This window comes from Tamandua tetradactyla, chromosome 24 (genome assembly GCF_023851605.1).
Source record: "Tamandua tetradactyla isolate mTamTet1 chromosome 24, mTamTet1.pri, whole genome shotgun sequence".
NCBI lineage: Eukaryota > Metazoa > Chordata > Mammalia > Pilosa > Myrmecophagidae > Tamandua > Tamandua tetradactyla.
Window position 1 is genome coordinate 11968200 of NC_135350.1, and position 6897 is coordinate 11975096.

General features: G+C 37.0%; 1 pseudogene; it reads left to right on the forward strand.

Annotated features, from left to right (window-relative positions):
• The first annotated feature begins 3046 nt into the window (after positions 1-3046).
• Positions 3047-3640, forward strand: LOC143668005 (lysozyme g-like protein 1 pseudogene; annotated as a pseudogene).
• Positions 3641-6897: the final 3257 nt, after the last annotated feature.

Below are 6897 nucleotides of genomic sequence, written 5' to 3' on the forward strand. Positions count from 1 at the left end.
ATGAGAGTTTAGCAGTTGCATAAATATCACAGAAGCTGGATCCCGTGCCTCATTATTAATCTTGTTCAAAGGCTGTGTATTCACTGAAAGGGCTGTTTTCAGACCTTTGATTATCCATGCAGACAGGATTATGTCTATTATTCACGTCTAGATTATGAACATTTAAATTTGATTATATGAAAATAAAATGATTTATTTATTTATACTTCAGAATACAGAAATTTCTGTGACCCCCCCCCAAAAAAAACTACAATGATTGGCATCCAATCATTACCCTGTTATATCAATGACAACAAATTCTTGTAATGTTTCTGTATTAAATAATTTCTCAAATGCCACTTTTAAAAGCTTGGTCTTAAGAGAATGTTTCAAGGAATTTTATCTCAAGGTGAATTTTCTCATTTTGTTTTCAGTACTTATGACAGTGCTTAGCATACTCTAGTACCACCTACTGTATATACAGTACAGCATACTGGAGCTTCTCAATAAATAGCTGGGTTAAGAAACAAATTAATCTCAAATAGTTTAATTTTAAGTAGATAGTCAGGGGTATTTGAGGGTTGAGAGGGCTGCTTATTGCTCCTCAAATCATGTCAGTGGACACCCTTTACAAAGGTCCAGCCTACACAGTTGCTGTGAATCCCTGGTACTCACAGTACAAACGATGGAAGTCAAGATCAATTGTAGAAAGAGTTTACACACAAAATTATTCATGGAAAGTGAGGTATGAACAAGATATATTTAAGAAGAAAGGGTAAAACAAAAGAGTAGGAGAGGGGGTAAAAAAGAAAATTAGGTTCCCTGTCTTCCATTTAAAGAGAAAAGAGGTTTTCAGATGTGGTCAGAACTATATATGTGGTCAGTGTTGCCCTTTGATGATTCGGTACTCATGCTAATTTCGGTACCTACAAATGTGGACAGGCAGATATATTCCACGGACATCTCTATGCACTCATCCTGATCCTGAGCGAAGACTGCCTCCACAGCCCCTGTCATCTGTTGCCTTGGGAATCCTAACCTTCACCTTCTCATTTAATAGTCTTTTTTGCTCAAGTTAAATATCCATAGAAAACAACAATAGCGACAGTAACTAGTTACTGCACCCAGTAAAGGTCAGCCTGTTATTTGCTTCCATTCTGTGATGACATTAAGGTAATGTTTATAGTTTAAATATACCCCTGCAGGGAACTCTTGCCTTCTACACTTACAACTGGCCTTTAGGCCACTGCACAGCAGGTTTACCGGATCCCTGAATGCCCATCCTGTTGACATGGCTGGCACAAGTACAGTTTGCATAGTTTCAGCGATGCTTATAGATAACTGTGCTCCAGTGGTTTACTTTGTCATTCTAACTACGTACACTAATAATAACATGACTTATTAGCCTCCCTTCCAAAATAGTTTCTTACCACTGACTATCAGTTGAAAACAGTCAAATATGCAGATGTAAAAATACTGCTTTGTGACACTTTTGTCATGTTTCTATACCTCTTCATTTTTCACTATCATCTACCTACTTCTCTGACAACATGCCCAGCTTTGACTACTTACTCACGTATGTTGTCAAATATCTACCTATGTGTTCTCTGATATTTGTACGATTATTTCCTATTTTTCTGTCTACATACCGAATAGTATACTGGCCATACATCAACTTCCCTTTGGAATGAGTTTTCTGTTTTTACAGTTGTTGATGAGTGTTGGATCTGAATACCTTAGCTGCCTATAGCATTGTGCTAATGAGGTCAAAGTCAGTCTTCTAATTCCCATGTAGTCCAATTAACATTGATCTGATCTGTGACCAAATGTCCCAATCTAACTATATTGTCTGAGTAACAAATGTGTGTTATTCATCCAAAGGAGGACCAAAGAATAACATATTGATTATCAGCTATCCATCATTCTATTAAAAAACAACTTTTCATAATTTCTATGGAGATTTATGTACGGAGAAAAGAATATGTGCCATATACATGTGAAATGGGCCTCATTGATACATGTGTGCTTTATTCGACAACTCACCATTTGTACAGACTGAAAATGGACTCAGTCTCCAAATGTAGGCAAAACCTACCATATGTATAGGGTTAATGAGAAGCAAGATTGGCCAGTCCTTTTCACAAATGGGAATCAATGAGGTCAATGCTAAAAGCATAATTATAAACAAAACATGAATATATAGAAAAATAATTTGGTAAACTACATGCCTTTATTATTCATAGGTGGATTTTATATCTTTTCCATTACACAGAGTAATATTTTCATCACAACCTGACTGCGTATTTCCTGTGACACTTTTCATGTCTTCAACTGTTGCATGCTCAGGAAATACAAACTACTTTTAATCTTTGCCTAAATAAAACATAATTTAATGAGGTAAATATGTGTCAAACTATGTAAACTAAGCAAGGGCGATCCTAAGAGTTTAAGGATCATATAGAATGCTTCCCAAAAGATGATACTTACATGCTTATGATTCACAATTGATTTTATATGGTACATAGAAAAACATTTTTATTTTATTCATTATGCATTTGCTCTGTTGGAAATAGAAAAGTATAAGCTAGAACACCAAACCCTTGAATTCTCAGATACTGTTATTAAGATAAAGTCTTAAAAAATATATACCTTAATGCAAACACATACACACACATGCACACAAACATATGCTCAAAAACGATACAGAAATATTGCAAAAATCCCAAAAGTAGCACGTGAATGACTCAACTTTCAGAAATGGGTATATGTTCTCAAATGAAAAGAACATGAAAGAAAAGCAATGATATTGGAAAATATATATTTAAAAATTGCATTTGGGTTCTCTCACCCGCCATCTTTCTTTACTTGCTAGAGTGCCTGTATTCTCCTTTCTCTGCATATGTACTTAGTAAATTTCCTACCTATTTGCTCTATCTGTGCTGTGCCTCTGAATTCTTTCTTATGGCACAGCCAAGAACCTAGGAAGCCAAAATACTTTGGAGAGCCTTAGCCAGGAGCCAGTTCTCTCTGACTAGCTGGACTGGACCTCTTCGGTCAAAACATGAATATGTCTACCTTGTGGCTACTTCTGGGCCTCCTGGCCTTCACTCACTTAGCCGAAAGTAGCACCTGCAGATGTTATGGAAACATCCAAACCTTTGACACCCCTGGGGCATCTTGTGGAATTAAAAGATGACAAGGATAGAACTACTGCGGAGTCAGTGCTTCTGAAAGACTGGCTGAAATAGACATGCCATGCTTGCTGAAATACCAACCCATGATGCTTACCCTTGGCTGAAAATATTGCAGGGATCCTGCAAAGATCACTGGTGTTTTGTCCAGGCAGTCCCACAATAGCAAAGTTCTGGTCAAGGTGGATGGGGGGGCAATAGAATCAGGGTGGTACAGGACCCTGAACTTTGTGCTCCCAAATGCTGCCTCGGCGAATCTGAGCTTGCCAAGATTATCAGACTTTTCTCATTGTTAGAATCAAAGAAATCCAAGGGAGTTTTCCAACTTGGACCCCAGACCAGTACTTCAGAGGTGGCCTCTGCACCTATGATGGAGGAGATGGCTACATCTGGAGCACCAAGACTTGAATTGTGGCTTCTGCAATGATGACCTCACATGAGCTAAATTCTGCAAGAAGAATGGCTTCTAATGCTTCAGATCAAACCAAAGAGCTTATCATATATGAGACCTCAGTTGTTCTATAAATAAAGCCAGTCAATGGGGCAGTTAAATATGAATCTAAATTTAACTTGAAGGTCTTCAAAGTAACATGAATTTCACTAACGGAAGAATTGTAACATGGAAAAAAAATGCTTTGGTCCTTAAAAAGGCAAGGCTGATCCCAAGACCATCAATCAATACAATTAATTTTCACCTATTTTTTGCATGTAAAGCAGCTTCTTATACATTTTTTCATCTGTCCATTATCAAATCAATTCACTCAGACTGGGTACAAAATTCAGGGAGAATCAATGGTTTAAATGCGAATACTGTTGACCACTTCCTCTTTCCAAGGAACAATTATCTGCCTCCAGAATGCCTCATGAGGACTCTAAATGCCAAGGACCCACCCACCAATTGTAGCTCTGGTCCATACACAGGTCTATGAAAGACTGAGTCTTCCTCCTGGTAGGTGCTGCCCCATTGAACCCCAAGTAACTAGGCTAGAAGAGCACCTCCATCTTCTTGCCATGAAAAGAACCTATAACAAATGACCAAACACCAAAGTATGGTTAACTATCTGACTCTCTTCACAACATGTTATAGTTCAACATCTCAAACAGAAGGAAGAAGATCTGAAAATGCCCTGATACATGAAAACTCCTGGCCTGTTGAAGCAGTACAAGAGGACAGTGTGATAGAAAGCATTTCAGTGAGGGTCGGTGCCCTGAATGGTATGATGAGGCAGACAAGAAAATGATTATAAAAGACCTTGAGGGCCACTGTAATGTGTTTGGGTTTTTTTCTAACTGTAATAGAAGTCACTGAAAAGTTTTAATCATCGTATTTCAATATATAAAGATATTTCTGGACACTGTGTGGAGAATTAATGGAAAAGGAAGAAGATGAGAGGGGCACAGAAGAGATTTATCAGAGGTGTCAAATGATCTCATACAGCCCTGGGCTGGAGTGGTAGCAATGGAGATGAAGAGAAATGGGTGGGGAGTTAGGTTAAGAGAGGAAGAAGGCCGATTTCTAGACTTTTGATCAATTTTATTATATGATGAAGAGGTGCAAAAGACCTAGATTTGGTTACATGGGAATCAAAAATTTGATTTGGAGTATGTTAGGTTTAAGATGTACAATGTGATGTGTATATGAAGATGGCAAGTAGGTAGTTAGAGAAATCTGGACCTCAGGGTAAAAGTCTGAGCTGAAAACTTTGGGACTCATCAGCATATATAACTTGTTATAATCCACAGATTCTGTATTTGTGAATTTGCCTATTCACTAAAATATATTTGCAACACCAAAATCAATATTCATGGTTCTTTGGCAGCAGTTAGTGACTTGAGGAGGTCACACTTCCTATTGAGACAAAACAAGATAGCATTCTGCCTTCTTGTTTCAGCTCTCGTCATGCAAATAAGTTTCCTTTTCACAGTATAATTAGTGTTGTATTTTTTTTTCATTATGATGATTTATCTGTTTAAAATGACCCTCTAAGCATAGTGCTGAAGTGCTGTCTAGTGTTCCAAAAGAAGACTGTGATGGGCCTTATAGAGAAACTACATGCCACTAGATAAGCTTCATTCAGACATGAGTTATAGGGCTGTTGGCCATAAGCTCAATGGTAATGAATCAACAATATATATTCAATAAGTTGCCTTTCAAAAAACACAAATAAAACAAGGTTAAGTACCAATCAGTTGGTGAAAATATTGTGACCAGAGGCTCTGAGGAATCTGCTCTGTATTTCCCTGGAAACCATTGTTCAGTATTCGTTAATTCAGTGATTGCTAATTCAGTGTTCACAATGACTTTATAAAGCATATCTTCTATGGATGACAAGATAAGTAGTCACATATAATGCCATGGGATTAAATTTGATAACCTAGGAAGAGAGTAAAGAGGATCAAGGGCAAAACCCCAAGGAACAGCAATGTAGAGCAGATAGAGGAGAAAGAGGCAGCACAGAAGACAGAAGGTGCAATGAGGCAAATATGGTGAACACCAGGAGACCACAGTACCATGGAAGCCAGAAAGGAGATTGTTTCAATAAGAAGAAAATGGATGGCAACACCAGTGCTACTGACAAGAAGAGGAAGATGAAAAGAAAATGTTGTTGGCACAGTCAGTGGACCCTTCACAAGAACCGTTTCAGTGGAGTGGCAGGGATAGAAGCCAAAAGGGAGAAGGTTGAAGAATAAAAGGAAGATAAGGAAGTGAAGACAAAGCGTGTTTGTGGAAAAGAATAGAGAGGTAAATTGTAGGGCTTGGAGATTTGCTTGCTAGCTTTTGTTTGCATTTTAGGATGAGTTGACGGAATGGATTGGGGAAGTTGGCAGCATTCTTCCCAGTGCATTCATTTCAGGTTCTGGATCTGGTCCATATGTGCAGGTATTCAGTTTATCCACAAGCAGAATTATTCCAAGGAAAAAAACATGAAAACTATTTCGTGAATATCTGTTTGATGTCCCCACATACAAATACCTTTCCCAGATACATGATTTGGTTATTTGAAAGGAACAATTTATTGACAAAATATTTTAATTCACTTTGAAAATAATTTCCCTATAATAAGAAACTTACTTTACTCCCCAAAAGAAAGGGTGTTTCCACCATATTTTAGGTTGGAAATAGACCAAGGAGTTAAGAAATGAATGAAAAAAGTATTGTTTTAATCAAATGTACTAAATCAAAAGTAGTCTTTCCTTTCCATAGGAAAGGGGGTAAAATGTTTTTGTGAAAGATACTTTAGATTCATGGTATTTGCTCAGATTGTGATCCCACAGTTCTTATACAGGCAGATGGATATGTCCACAAACTGCAGGATATATACTATACACCCAACCTCACAGGTATTCTAGATTATTTATTGGCTTGGAATAGAGAATAATCATAAGCTTCATTTTATGAATGCCAGTTTGAAATTAATGGCATTCTTAAAATATGCAATTTTCTGATTATACAGGTGGTTTAGTTTAGTAGTATAAATAATTCTATGGAGTGAAAGAGTTTACACACTTTCCACAAGTTAGAAATTCATAGGTACACTCAATTTTAAGACTTATGTAAGAAAATCAGTATTGTTGTGCACTGCGATAGTAAAGAAGAGATCAAATTTTAAATGTCTTTGATATTTTATATATTAACATAGTAACACCTGAACATAAGTCAAATAATAATGAAGCACCTAAAATAATTAACCATGTCATACTGGAAACTTTTTAATATTTCAAAAAA